At 36.7% G+C, this 15,338-nt stretch overlaps 1 long non-coding RNA gene across 2 annotated transcripts in view; it reads right to left on the reverse strand.

The window, feature by feature from the left end:
* The window catches only part of LOC143686353 (uncharacterized), a 44,852-nt gene extending 31,624 nt beyond the window's left edge, over nucleotides 1-13,228 (reverse strand). The window contains exons 1-3 of one of the 2 annotated variants that reach the window (XR_013177082.1): nucleotides 13,182-13,228; nucleotides 12,727-12,941; nucleotides 10,330-10,868 (exon numbers count right to left, since the gene is read on the reverse strand). This is a non-coding gene — a long non-coding RNA (uncharacterized LOC143686353). Of the gene's footprint in view, nucleotides 1-10,329; nucleotides 10,869-12,726; nucleotides 12,942-13,181 lie in introns of those variants that run through there. The other variant, XR_013177083.1, reaches the window with a different exon arrangement.
* Nucleotides 13,229-15,338: the final 2,110 nt, after the last annotated feature.

A 15,338-nucleotide genomic window follows, 5' to 3' on the forward strand; every position in this document is an offset into this window, starting at 1 on the left:
CACAGCTGGCATGGGAGATCTTTCCTTGCAGTTCCATAGCTGGGAGTTCCTGTGGGAACTCAGAAGCCAGCAGACTTGTTCTTCCTATCCACAGAGACCATTTATCCAGGGTACAGCATCTGCTCCCTACTTCTGAGACAGGCTACTGTGGGCGCCTGTTTTCTTTGGGTGGAGACCAGGGTTCCTCCCCCAGGGAAGAGAGGGAGAGACAGAATGGTGTCAGTCTGACAGCTGACCAGTGAAAGAGACTTGTTTGGATCCTGAAATTACTCCTTTTTCCTCACAGAGGCCTGGACACCTCAGGTGTGTGGATGGAGAGGTGAAGTCAAGTAGCCAGCCAAACTGAATGCTGTGACCAGCTACTAGACATTTCCATACTGGCTGTGGGCAAGAGAAACTAAAATACTGAATCCCACAGCCCAAAGTCATCACAAATGGGAGTCTGCATGCCACCAGATCTATTGGACACACAAGTGGGATCCATGCTAAGGTGCATATTGCTCATCCCCCAGCCCCAGGCTTGGCAGCCTTCAATGAGCAACAAGCCCAGCAATCCTGGCTGGAATTACATTGGGTCTCCATTCAGCTCAGTGGGAACCTCCAGTCAGGGAGAAGTGGGACTGAGGAGAAGAGGTGGCTCAATAGTGCTATCTGCTGGGAGGAAGGGGAAAGTGCAGTCTGGCATACTGCCTGTCTAGGTTTCAATAGAGCCTCAAGTAGAACTGCATTCTTCCCCTCTGGGACTTGGTTTGGCAGAGAAGGATCCACAAACCAATTCAAAAAGGGATTTTCAATGCAACCCAAGTAGATTTAAAAAAAGCTTAGATGAGTACAGGTAATCAACCTAAAAAATAACCTTATCAAGACAATCAAAAGCCCTGTTTGCAACAAGATCACAAAGCACATGAAGATTCAGCAGATACGGCCTAACCAAATAACCAAATTACATCACCAGAGGAGATTTGGAAGAACTAATTAAGGATGTTCATAGTGACATAAATTATATCCAGAAGATACTAGAAGAGCATAAAGATGAATTTTAAAGAATAAATAGAAAAAGAGAAGCTCTTTCAGGGATGAAAGATACTGTAGACCAAATTAAAAGTATACTAGAGACACATAACAGCAAATTTGAAGAGGTAGAAGAATAAGCAAGTTGCAAGATAGGAAAATTGAACTCAAATGCATAAAAGTATAAATGGCAAGAAAGATAGAAATAAATGGAACTAGATATCATGGAAATGACAGACAACACAGAACACACAAATACAAGCATTATTGGTGTCAATCCTACCCAAATTGATCTATACATTCAAAGCAATAGCCTATTTTGAAGACTTGAAATAGTTAGCTATCAAATTTATTTGGAATGGAATGAAACCTTGAATGGTGAAAGATATCCTAAAAAAGAAGAGCAAAGTGGGAGAACTAAGACTTTGACCTTATGCCTTACTATAAAGCAATTGTGGTCAAAACAGCATGGTACTGGTACAAAGATAGAAGTATTGACCAGTGGAATGAAATTGAGAGTGCTGAGATTGACCATCAAATCTATGGTCAATTAATCTTTGATAAGGCCCCCAACCCACTGAATTGGAACAGAATGATCTTTTCAATAAATGGACTTGGGAGAACTAGATATCAATAGCTAAAAGAATGAAAGAGGATCCCTATCTTACACCCTATCCAAAAATTAACTCAAAATGGATCAAAGACCTAATATAACAGCCAGTACTGAACTACTTCTAGAAGAAGGTATATGGAAATATCTTCAAGACCTAGTGATAGGTGGTTGCTTTATATATATATATCTAAAGCACAAGCTCTGAAAGAAAAAAAAATGATATTGGGAACCCCTCAGAATCAAAAGCTTCTGTGCCTCAAAGTAGTGTGTCAAAAAGGTGAAGAGGCAGCCAACTCAATGGAAAAAAATATTTGGTAATCATATATTGAATAAAGGCTTGATAACCTGGGTATATAAACAAAGTATACAACATAGCAACAACAAAAAAACCACTTTTAAATGGGCAAAAGATATGAGTAGACATTTTTTCCAAAGAGCAAATAAAAATAGCTAAAAAGCAGATTAAGATATGTTCATCTTCATTAGTTATAAGGGAAATGCAAATCAAAACTACAGCAAGGGGTGGTGTGATGGTGGCTCAGTGGCAGAGTTCTTGCCTGCCACACTGGAGATCTGGGTTCGATTCCTGGTACGTGGCCATGCAAAAAAATGAAAAACAAAAAAATACAATGAGATATCATCTCACACCTGTAAGAATGGTTGCTATTAAACAAACAAACAAGAAACTACAAATGTTGGAGAGGATGTGGAGAAATTGGAACACTCATTCACTGCTGGTGGGAACATATAATGGTACAGTCACTGTGGAAGACAGTTCATCCTTAGAAAATTAAATATCAATTTGCCCTATGACCTGGCAATATAAATATTAGTTATATACCCTCAAGAGCTGAAAGCAGTGATGCAAATAGGCATTTCTACACTGATGTTCATGGCAGCACTATTCATAAGTGTCAAAAGATGGAGCCCTTCCAAGTGTCAGTCAATAGACCAGTAGATATACAGCATGTGGTATATACCCATGATGGATTGTTATGTAACAGTAAAACAAAATGAGGTCCTGAAGCATATGACAACAAGGATGAATTTAGAGGATACAAAGTTGAGTGAAATAAGCCAAACAGAAAGGATAGATATATGATTTCACTATTATGACTTTGATAAAGAGAGCAAACTCCAAATCATATGGCCAAGGAAGAAAATCTGTGCTCATATATAGCAACTAACTAGATGTTGCACCTCTGCAGTTAGACTACACAAATGACTTCAAAAGCAATGGCTTCCATGTGTTGCACATATTTTTATATTGATCATTCATATAAAAGATTCCTTAAAAGAAAAAAAATAGAATTGGGTGGAAAGAGATGAGCATCAGTGCTAGTTATTAAAATTGGAAGGATAATGGCTCTTCGGAAGAGGCTGGAAAACAGCAATACACCAAAGTTAAACATCAATAAGTGGGAAATATAAGGAAGGGGAATGAAATTCTTGTTATGCCTCCTTTTTATTTTTGATTTATTTAATTTTTTATTATTTTCTTTTTAAAGTTTTTTTTTATTTTTAATTTTCTCCTCTTCTTTCTTTGCAGAAGAAATGGAAATTTTCTCATATAGATTATGGTGGTGAATGCAATGTGCTGGTTTGAAAGGGTTATGTGCCCTAGAAAAGCCATATTTTAATCTTGATCCACCTTGTGGAGGCAGCCATTTCTTTTAATCTCTATTCAGCACTGTAGGTTGGAAAGTTGATTAGGTTATCCCATGGAGATATGACACCCCCAATTGTGGGTATTAACCTTTGATTGGAGGGATATGTTATTCCATCCATCCCAGGTGGGTCTTGATTATTTTACTGGAATCCTTTTAAAAAAGGAAACACTTTGGAGAAAACTTTAGAGCCATGAGAACCATGAAAGATCACACTCATGGGGGAGCTTCATGAAACAAAAAACCTGGAGAGAAAGCTAGCAGATGTCACCATGTTCGCATGTGCCTTTCCAGTTGACAGAAATTCTAAACTTCATCGGCCTTTCTTGAGTGATGGCAACCTCTTGTTGGTGCCTTAATTTGCACATCTTTATAGACTTGCTTTAATTGAAACATTTTCATGGTCTTAGAACTATAAACTTGCAACTTAATATATTCCTCCTTTTAAAAGCCATTCTGTTTCTGGTATATTGCATTCCAGCAGCTAGCAAACTAGAACAGGAGGGTATAGGATTCTTGTTGCTACTTCTCCTTTTTATTTTATGATTAATTTTTTTATTATTTTCTTTTCATAGTTTTTATTTTTATTTTTTCATCTTCTTTCTTTACAGAAGAAATGGAAACTTTCTCATACAGATTATTGTTTTGAATGCATAACTATGTGATTGTACTCAGAGCCATTGATTGTTCACTTAGGATGGATCATACAGTGTGTGAAGAAAACTATGTAAAAAATAAACTGAAAGATACAAGAGCAGGAGAATATTTGAGGAGAGAGATAAAGCTATTCACTGTTGGTAGGGAAGTAGAATTGTGCAGCCCCTCTGGAGAGCAGGGTGGTAGTTCTATTGGGGGCTAAGTATAGAATTGCCATATGACTGCGATTATATTATTTGGTATATACTTGGAAGAATTGAAAGGAGGGCCACTACTAGACCTGCACACTAGTGTTCATGGTGGCATTATTCACGATTTGCAAGGGATGGAAGTGGCCTAAGGGTATACTGATGGATGAATGGAAGGATGAACTGTGATGTACACATAGAATGGAGTATTGAGTGGCTGCAAGAAGGCATGAAGTTTTGAGGCATGCATCCAGGTAAACAAAAACTGAGGACATTATGTTGAGTGAAATAAACCAGAAATGAAAGGATGATATATTGTAAGAATTCACTAATATAAACTAACTATAATGTCTAAATGCTGAGAATTCAACTCGAGAGTTTAGGTTATCAGGGAAGAAGGTGGGTAGAGATTGGGCATATGACAATTTAAGAAGTACAAAATGTTCATTAAGCCATATTGTAAAGGATTCTAGGTTGTAAGCTCTTACAGCAGTTACATCTATTCCTAAGTTTTAACTGCTACTTTTAAATTCCAGATGTTGAGTTCTTTGTGTGTAACCCGATAGTTCTTTGGAACTTTGGGTCTCTGTATGACATCTGAGACTCAGAGTTAGAGTTCCGCAGCTCTGAAAATCAGCATTACTCCACACAGCAACTGTTACAGACTTCAATTAGGGATATGAATGAAAAGGACTTAGTTAGGTCTAAAGCAAATCAGAATACTGGGTAATGGAGGATAATGGCTGTATTTTAAAATTTCAATTTCTAGTGAGACTGAAGGAAGACATTTCCATTTGGTACAAAATTTATATTTTCTGTAGCACACTATCTCGTTTTACCTGTTTGGTCAGTTTATTTAAACAACACAATTACAAGGAAGCTAGAATAGGGAATGAGATCTTGTTATTCTGTTCAGTTTAATGTAATACCCCAATACTGAAAAGTATTTTGGGCAGAAAATTAAAAATGTATTTGCAAAGGTCCCTTGAGGCACTGGGGGAAAATGTGGAAATATTAAACTTCCCCACCTTTGAGTTCCTGATACTCTTGCAAGAATTAAAGATTTTCAATTTATTAAGGCAAGCCCTTAATCTTGGGGCCTACTCTTATGAAATTGTTTCCTGCAAAGGAGAAGCTAAGCCTATTTTTAATTATGCCTAAGAGTCACCCTTACCCTCAGAGAACCTCTTTTCTTGCTCAGATATGGCCTCTCTCTCAGCCAGCTCTCCAAATAAACTCACTACCATCTTCCACCACCACGATCACATGACTCCCAGTGGTGTAAGTCTGTCTGGCAATATGGGACATGACTTCTAAGGATGAGCCTGGCCCTGGCATAGTGTGATCGAAATAACTTCTTGACCAAAAGGGGGAAAAGAAATGAAACAAAATAGAGTTTCAGTAGTTGAGAGATTTCAAATAGAGTCAAGAGGTCATTTTGGAGGTTATTCTTATGCATCATATAGATATTCCTTTTTAGTTTCTAGTGTATTAGAAAAGCTGGAAGGAAATACCTGACACTGCTGAACTATCATCCATTAGACTGGATTCTTGATGATGACTATATAACTATATATCATGTAACCATGTGATTGTGAAAAGCTTGTGACTGACACTCCCTTTACCCAAAATATGGCAGATGAGTAACAAAATAAAGACAAAAAAAAGATAAATAATAGGTGGGGATAAGGGTAACAAGATATTTTGGGTGTTCTTTTTTATTATTTTTTCTTGTAATAATGAAAACGTTCTAAAATTGATTGTGATGATAAATGCACAACTATATGATTATACACTAAACCATCGATTGTATAGTTTGGATGGATTATTTGGTGTGTGAATATATCTCAATAAAATTGCATTTAAAAATTATATCACTCAAGAGCAACCAAATAAAAGTAAATTTCGTTACACACCTTTTCTGGAAATCCTTAAAGATACACTTTTCTATTTTATGATATCTTATGCTGTTTCATGAAATATACACGCAAGAATTGTAAAGAGTTACTATGGAATACATGGGAAACACCAGTGTATTGTTTTTTAGTGGGTGGAAAATTAATACCATTAAAAAAATTAACTTTATTGAAAATAAAATAAGGCACATTTTATTTTAGATAAAATACTTCAGACAGTTTTTTTTTTCATTTTTCTCTAATTGTATTTGTTAGGGTTCTCCAGAGAAACAGAATCAACAGAGAACACTCGCAAATATAAAATGTATAAAAAAGTGTCTCATGTGACCGTGGGAATGCAGAGTCCAAAATCCACAGGGCAGGTTGTGAAGCCAGTGACTCTGATGGAGGGTCTAGATGAACTCCACAGGAGAGGCTCGTCAGCTAAAGCAGGAATAGAGCCTGTCTCTTCTGAATTCTCCTTAAAAGGCTTCCAGTGACCAGATTAAGCATCACTCATTGCAGAAGACACTTCTCGTTGGCTGATTACAAATGGAATCAGCTGTGGATGCAGCGGACATGATCATGATCTAATTCTATGAAATGTCCTCATTGCAACAGACAGGCCAGCACTTGCCCAACCAGACAAACAGGTACCACAACTTGGCCAAGTTGACACATGAACCTGACCATGACACTAATTATCTTTATCTAGTTCTTCTTTTACATTGCACTTTATCATGTTTGTAGATACAGTATCACATATTTTAAAAATCACATTCATTTTAGACCATAGCAACGGCCTATAGAAATATACCTAGCATTCTCTGGCTCAATACTAGTTAGCAAATAGTTGATGACAACATGAATTTGTTGATTAATATCTGACTGATCCATTTATTCATTTCTCAAATATTATTTATTATAATGTACTCTGTGACATTTATTACATTCAGTCCTAAATTTCCAATCCCATTCTCATTTCTTAATGAGCTTAAAGTTGTGTGTGTTGAGCAATTGATATGGATGAGGAGTAGCATTTGAACATACAAAAATACTTAAGTTGAAATCAATGATAGAGGAAAAAGAAGTAGAAAAAATTCTATCACCTATGATCTCTAATTAATAAATTTGCTTATAATTGAATAGAAGTTCTGATATCCACTTTACATTTTCACCTGTTCCATTTATACTGAGGGAAATCATTAAGCAATTACAATAATGAAAAGGAAAAAATCACACAAATGTCAGTATAAATCAAACATTTCTGAATAGTCATGGAACTTGAAGAATTAATGCAATAATAGTAATCACAGACTTCAATATTTTATTTTTCTTTAAAAGCAAACTCTTCTTTACTACTCTGTAACTATCTAGCAAACATTTCTTATAAGTGTCAACAGAGATGAATGCATACCTTGTTTTGTACTGATAAAAGTTAACACTTTAACACTGATATAAGTGCCAACGATAACTAGATATCTTATAGGACCATAAAATTTATTTCTGCTTATAAATACCTATATGAATAGCATTAAAATTTGTTTATATAACCACACCATAAATAATTCCTTCAATAATGTCATGTGCCACACTCTACAAATCACATAGAATAAAGAATAGATGATTTAGCTTTCCATTTTAATTTAAAATGGAAAATTTCATCTGATTATGTTTTAAAATTACATTAAGTTGCATATTACTTTAGGCTTTCTAAGTCATTCTTTCAATTGATAACTGTCCAATTTTGCTTTATTCCACTGTAGTGAGTTCTAGAATGTCTGTTTTTCTTTCTTTGTAAGCATCAATGCCTAAAACACAATTAATATGGATGGGATTTACAAAAAATAAGAACAGATAAAGGTGACATGGCAAGGTCTAAGTGAGGACAGTTAGGAAAAGAATATTATTCATGAAAGACTGTGGGAAAAAAATCCCTGCTTGGGGAAATGTGTAAACTTGACCATTAATGCTTTAACATTTGGAGAGGGGAAAAAAGGCAGTATGAGTCTTCTAAGACCTAGATTTCTAAAACACAAAGAGCCCAGTAATTCTGAGGTTCACATACTAGTACTAATTCTAAGATGTTTAAACATCTAGAATTACAGTTCTTTTTTCCTGTATTCCAGTCTTATGTACCACAATCCCTAATATTTTTCTAGTTGGGAATAGGTCACAAATGTGAGGTTCTCCTGAATCCCAAAATAGGTATGGTACAAATATTTATGAAGTTACACCAAAGCCCTGATTAATTAAGTAATTTTCAGAGAGCACAGGGATCCCACCTTAGCCACAGATTTTAAATGAAGTTAGAAGAGCTCTAACTCCAAGTATATGTCTGATGATTTAAAAATCCAGTTCTAATAATTAATTTGTGTCTAAACCATTCAGGCTCAGTAACAGCCAGAGGTTGACATGGGATCAAGTGATGGCCCTGCCTTCCAAGTTTCTTTCTTGAACAACGTATGCTAATATCTCCCTTTGATTTGACTCATTCAAGGACAAAAATGCATGAGATGGAGTCATGCTCATGGGACTGTATGGAGCCTATCAAAGTAGGATTAATTGTCCATGGCTTTTGTTCTGGCTTTCATCAGATCTTTGCTAGGTAGAAAGCTGAAATATTTAATTTTTCTTGTGAAGAAAGTTGGCACATACTACCAAATCAAGGTTAAATTGTAAATTTAATTTGGCAAGCACAAGAAAATTTATCAGAGCAGGATGACCATACCGGGCAAGAGCAAATGGAGAATATTTCTGTGCATCCATTCCATGTTCTCTGAAGCACCTGATGGACATACAATCCTGCTAGTCAATTCCTCAAAACCTAGATTTCCATTGTTCTCTCTTTCCTCCAATGTAACTCTCCCTATACTGTTTCCTTTGGTTCCCTTACACCATCATTTATTATATTTTATAATTGGGGACTATATCCACCAAAATATACCTACTTGGTCCAGTTTGCCCCTTCTTCCTGCATAATTGTCTGTTTATTCCTAAATCTGAAATAAAGAAATATTGGAAGTTTCTCCGCACATCCATCAGACAATATCAGGCATATACTGTCTATCCTCTCATGCTAGTAGGCAGAAAAAAATAAGACTGAGTCTATTTGTTTTTTTATGTAAATGAGATTATTGCTTTTCTACCATCTATTTAAATTCCAAGCTTCTCAGATCAAATTTTAAAAATACAACCATAAACTATTTACTTCAAATAAAATAAAATAAATTATCTTTGTTTTCTGCCTCCTACACCATGTTTTCTTTGTTGATTTATCTTCAGCACTTTAAAAGACTTTAATCCTACTAAATAGAAAATCCCCCAACCCCTTTATGTACAAGGGCCAAGAGTTTATTTTTCTCCAAACACAGCCCTCAAATAATCTCTGTAGGTTTAATATTTAGCTGGACAGTACTTTTTTGCTGATATCATTGTTTACTTTCAGGTTTGAAAAAGTTTATCTCAGACCAATATAAAAATTTAATCTCCAAATGGATTTTAAATTTCATATCCAATTTAAAGCTTTTTCTCCTCCCTGTACTGCTGATCTGATCTGGGGAGGTAGATGGGAAAGGAACACATTGACTTTCATTGATCCTCTCTTCCTGTTTAAGAGTGGAGAAAGGTGAGATTAGAGGCAGAAGAACAAAGAGTTTTGTTGCTGGCATAGCTCTCTCCCTTGATTAGCAATCATTGGCTATCATGGTTCTATTACGGCAGGCCTTCAAGTGTTGGCTCTTTCACAGGGTACATTTGTGAGGTCTTTGGAACCCCTATGTGTACCTCTGTTCCACGTTTTAGTCTGAACCAGGGTAGCCTCTTAGCAAATTCAGTTAATTTTGGTCACAAGCTTTTGGCCTTTTTAAGGGCCCCCTTAAGGAAGCATAAGTCAGCTTCTTTCAGTGTGAACTAATGGACACTGATCTCTCCGGGTCATGCCAAGGACGTTGAGTATAGACCACTCTCACTGCTGCCTTCTCTCCTCACAGAGTCATTGTTAGACTGCTCCAACCATATTTTGCTGTCATAATTCTTCCAACAGGAAGCAGGCATCCATCTCTTTGTTCACATGTCAACAAACTCCTGGTAACAGATCCTGACACAAAATTCATTTTACCACACTCTGCTTCAGTGCACGACAGGAGGCCTCTGAATTTTTGAAGTACTATATCCCCTTCCATCTTCCACTTAAAAGATCACAAAACATTACTTTCTATATCTTTTTGTTCCCCCTTTGGACCTTTATTCATATTGCTTATAGGAGGGTGGAGATTTCAAAGGAACCACTCTGAGCTAATAACATGACTCAGAAAAATGCTCTCATTTATTCCTTAGAAGTTCTTTTGTTTAGTTTTTATATAGACACTGGTTAGGGAATGAGGAAAAGCCATCTTATAATTTACTTTTTATAGTTTGAAGTTCACATTGCCTATTGTCCTCAGCGTGATTCTCTAGCTGCATTTGTGAGACAATAAACATAGCCAATTAAAAGTCCTGTGATGAGCACATTTCTCAGTTTTTGTGTGGTTACTGAATGATTTCTCAGTTTTACATCAACCCACATTTCCATGGCCAGCAACCAATAGTCTTTCACCCAGTGTTCTGATCCACTCATTTGGGTCCCTCTTCCACTTTCTACTCCCTAATTCTCTCTGCAAATGAGAATGGATAGAGAACATATAATGTTGTGCTGCTGCCATATTCAAAGCACTTTTTTTTTGTACTACTTTCTCTTATCAACTACTTTCCAAGACTTGGGTTTAAAATATATATAATTATTAATATTCACATTTTTCAATCTAGTACAGCTTGTTGTGAACCAGTGGCCAGAGTTCTGAAAAGGAATTAAGGACAAGAGTTTGGCAATGTTTTAAATGTTCCTCTATCATCATTACCTTCAATTATACACCATTCTTTTCTCATTTACAGCCCCTGTCAACCAACCCAAGCAGTTAACTTTTCCGGTAACTTTCTAACACCTTGAAAATTTCCCTTCATGCTTGCTAATCCTTTCACCACTTCCTCTTTTATAACAAAAGGGATTTCTGGCTTCCTACTGAAAGCTGGTTAGATAACTACATCTGCATTTAAATTCCCATATTCTACTTAGATACTATCTCAACAAAAACTGTTTTCTCTCTTTTATACTCCACTCATCCTTTTTACAGACTTCTTGCATGAAGATTTAAATATCCTGGAGTCTATTTTACTTTTGACTTAGAGGCAAACAAAAAATTAAGCAACCAGAGTCTACAATATTTCTTATAACTACTTTTCTTTCCATTGCACATCAAAACTGTTTCTTAAAGTTTTCCATGACTTGACACTAATTATAAAATTTCAAGGCAAATGGAGCTGGATTAAAATAACAATCAGTTACCTAAAGCTCATTACTCTTCTTCAGGGAAGATAATCAACTGAAATCACAATAGAGTGACTCATAATAACCCCTCCAGCAAGTATTTAGAGAAGTGATGGCTTTTGCATTTCTGAGTAGTAGTTGGGCTTATTCACAAAAGTCAGAAAGCAAAAGCTAGTGAAGATACTGGATCATCCAATATATACAAATAAAAGCATGCAAAAATGACATTTTACTTCCTTTACATTGATAGAAATTAAAATAATATTAATGCTTTCTTCAGAGGAGTTTTCAATACTTTCCATACACGTTTTTGTACTCTCTATGGCGAGATCACTGTTTATTATTTTTCCATGTGAGTATCCTATTGAGCACCATCCACTGAATTTTTATTTGTTTGTTTTGCTTGTTTGTTTTTTTACTTTTTGGAGGGGGTGAAGTGCATGGAGCAGGAATTAAACCCTAGTCTCCTGCACAGCAGGTGAGAATTCTATCACTGAACTAATCTTGCACCCCTATGCACTTCTTATTTCTGACGAGAAGATAGTATATTTCTGCTCATCACTTGTTCCAGTCTTGGTTGAAGAAGACATCTCTGGCAATATTTTCCTCCAGTTACTCTTAATGATTATGGGGAGTTTATTTCATTCCCCAGAGCTATCACATTGATTGGTTTCATTTTATTGGGATGGATTGATACCATGATTTAAAATGTACAGAGCAATGCCTTACTTTTTCTTTAACTTCCTTTTCTCTGATTCAATTGTTTCTCTTGTAGTCTGTTCCCATGAAGTAATTACACCTGAAAGGCTCCAAAGCCTTACCTTCTGGAAGAGCAGTCATTCTCATGCTTCACCATGCATTAGAATTACCTGAAAGACTTATTAAAACATAGATTCCTGGGGTGCAACTCCAGAATTTATTATTTAGTTGGGTGGGGGTTGGAGGATGGGTTTAAGAAGTAAAGTGGGGCAGAGCAGGCCCAGAATCTGTGTTCCTAACAAATTCCCAGGTGATGCTACTGCTGTTGGTTCAGAGACCACACTCAGAGAACTACTACTCTAGAGCTCTGTTCCAGATATTTTCTTCTCACCACTAAGTGGACAAGCTGTTTTGTATATGACAGTAAAATGTACCCATTTTGCACACTCAGGACAGGGGCTAGTTCTCTTAAGTCAGTGTATGAAGCTGGTAAAGATATTGCTGACCAAATATATACAAACCATACATAATGAGAAAGCATGTCTTCACTTCTTTTGTTGGCAGAGATTTAAAAAAATAGTAAATTAAAGATAAAAATATGCACTCCATCTGATCTGTTCAAGCCTCTTACCTCCTGGGTCTTGGTTGTTTGCCTTGCTTTCCTTCAAGAGCTGCCTCAACAACAGCTCATGCCATTACCTTGGTCATAAAGCCATGGCTACTGCCATTGTGTCCTCATCTCTGAACGCTTCCAAAGATCTCTGCCTTTGAGTACACTCCAGGCTTCCACAAACCTGCCATAGCAGCAGCTGCAACAACTCCATCCACTATAAGGTCTGACCACATCTGGGAAAGTAAAGGAGTTATTGCTCTATGGGGTGGGCCTTAACCAATGATAGACTAGAAGGAACTACTAGATAAATTGCTTGTACTTTCTCCCAACAGTGGACTCTTGGCAAGGTATAGCAGCTCAGTAACATATTACCTTGCATTTGTTCATCCTTGTTATGCTCTATTCTCTATTACCCTCATCCTCATCTTTCTGTAAACAAATTTTCAAATAAAGAGTTAGTGGATAAGCTTTACCATAGGCTGTTTCCTAGAAAACCCAGACTAAGATGAGTGTTACCAAGACTGGGCCTGGAAAGCAATACTGTAAAATGTAATTTTAGAGTTGTATTGTGACCTCTCTGAAGGAAGTAAGGACCACATTTCAGGTGGTAATCATGGTGATAATAACCTTTAGCATGCACTGCTTTCTTTATAGTACAGAGGTTAATTGGCTTGGGTGCAGGTAGAAGTCAGGGTGTAAGAGAACAAGTGCCTACTTCATTTTACTGGGATTGGAACAAAGATAATTGTAGTGACTGTGGTATAGAATATCTTCTTTTGATGGCCTTGAGGGCCTGGAAAAAGAAACGTTTCATCCCAGAGCTATCAAGTGTCATCTTAAGGAAAACTGCAAAAGCCACAAAACCTCTACAGATTTTTGAAAGGAGAATTTCTTTTATAGCCCTATAAGACTGCTGAAGTTCAGATCAAAGCTCTGATTATAAGATACAAAGAAATGCAAAGGCTAGCGAATTGTCAGCCTTATAAATCTATCATGGCGAAGTTGGCACCCTGAAAAGGAAATTGTCAGCACCTGAGCCTTGGGATTCATTAGCTTGGTATGCCCCCCAATTCTCTTGAAACTTACTTGCCTACAGGTGCAGCCCCTTCTTCCATGCAAGAGGAGAACACTCTTCCCTGGTTGGGAATCCTGTACTGACCTCAGCTGAAGCAAGTGCTTCACATGATAATATTTGCAAACCTCAGAATCCATCCCTACCACTTTTCATGGCCCACAGTTGATAACCAGAGTCAAGTTTTAGCACAGTTAAACTTGTAAAATATTGACACAAGAAAAGCACTTTTATACTAAAGGAAAAACAGGAATTTGCTAATGCATATTGACTGGAATGGAGCAAACAGGCATTGGAGCAGTTCTTGGGCATGCTAGAATGAAAGTCGCAGAATATAAACTGGATAGGTAAGAATCAGTGGACAAATGGCACATATTTGTAAGTTATGATTTCATATTCTTACCAGGACAAATAGGCTTGGCCCTAATAGTTTATACCTTGATGACTGAGTATAGAAAATGTCTACAGTAAATTAGTAGAAGATGCCTGAACTTTTTTGGCACCATTTTGAGGAATGGTTCAGAACATTCAGGGATGTGACAAGTTTATGGGGTTGGTCTGTAGGACCTGAGGAACTACTACTTGACTTTTCTCTAGGAGGATACAGAGTACAATCCTTTCCCAAGATTATTAAAGACTAAACTGATGAAGGGGCAGTGACACCTTTATGGAGCTAGTCGATGCATGTAACATGTCCTAGCATGTTACAGAAAGTGGGAAATGGTGTCATGGAACTATGTTTGTGATACCAGTAAGAATAATGGCATTCCAAAATGAGAGAGGCCAGGTGACATTACTTAAGTATCAATGGCAAGGTGGGCAAGTAGACATCAAAGAAGAGTAGAAATTATAGCCATTTAGGGTGGCAGCTAATAGAGTAAAGTGGTGATAGAAGCAAAATAGAATGTTAATCAACTAGAATGTGGCTCATTTTACATTACAGCAGCAATATAATTGAGGATTGGGGAGCAGAGGATGATATCAGCTACTGTCCCTCATCTATTTTCCAGATGTAAGTTCAGAGACTCAGACCCTATAGTTTGGATAATCTTTCTCTTGAGGAAGGATCCTACAAATTCACATAGCAAATAATCCTCTGATAATTTGTATAAAGGAATGTGTAGTCATTTTCCAGAATAACCATGCACTGAGGAAATGGGAATTTCAATGTCTTTTGAGATATCTTAGATAAAAGATCTAAACTGACACTAATAGAGGTCCAAAGGCCCATCATAGTCCTTGAGTTAATGGAGCAACTTAGAGAGAGCAGGTAAAATACAGAAACTAGTCTAAAACTATTTCACAGTGAGTCCAATACGTCTCTGTGAATATGTCTTCAGTTCTGAAACATAATCAGGATAGATATACTTATAAACTGTTGTAGTCCTCATTTTTGGAATAAGAGTTAATTACTGTTTCCCACTCCACACCTTGCCTAAGCCATGGTAGTAAACCAAAAGAAATACCATGTTCCATGAAAAATTGCAGAGATTGACTCCATCACTAAAAATGTAAAGGATGAATTCTGGTGGGCTCCATCATATCAATCCACCTCTGT

Source organism: Tamandua tetradactyla, chromosome 6 (genome assembly GCF_023851605.1).
Source record: "Tamandua tetradactyla isolate mTamTet1 chromosome 6, mTamTet1.pri, whole genome shotgun sequence".
Classification (NCBI taxonomy): Eukaryota; Metazoa; Chordata; class Mammalia; order Pilosa; family Myrmecophagidae; genus Tamandua; species Tamandua tetradactyla.